We start from the raw sequence: 228 nt of genomic DNA, 5'->3' as shown, positions 1-228 counted from the left end.
AAAAATGTTTTGGAAATGATAAATGAATGTCCAAATTAAACAAGATTTCAACAACAAACAAAAGAAAATTAGAAGATCCAAATCCCGCACAAATATGGCACGCTAGACTAGGTCATATTCCCCAAAGAAGGATGCACAAGCTAGTGGGAGAAGACATGTTTGACTTGTCAGACATAAATTCTCTACTTACTTGTAAGTCCTGTCTAAAAGGAAAAATGACCACGACTC

The sequence above is a fragment of the Primulina huaijiensis genome, chromosome 6 (assembly GCF_012295235.1).
Source record: "Primulina huaijiensis isolate GDHJ02 chromosome 6, ASM1229523v2, whole genome shotgun sequence".
NCBI lineage: Eukaryota > Viridiplantae > Streptophyta > Magnoliopsida > Lamiales > Gesneriaceae > Primulina > Primulina huaijiensis.
The sequence above is the reverse complement of the archived record's forward strand: the minus strand, read 5'-3'. Positions refer to the sequence as shown.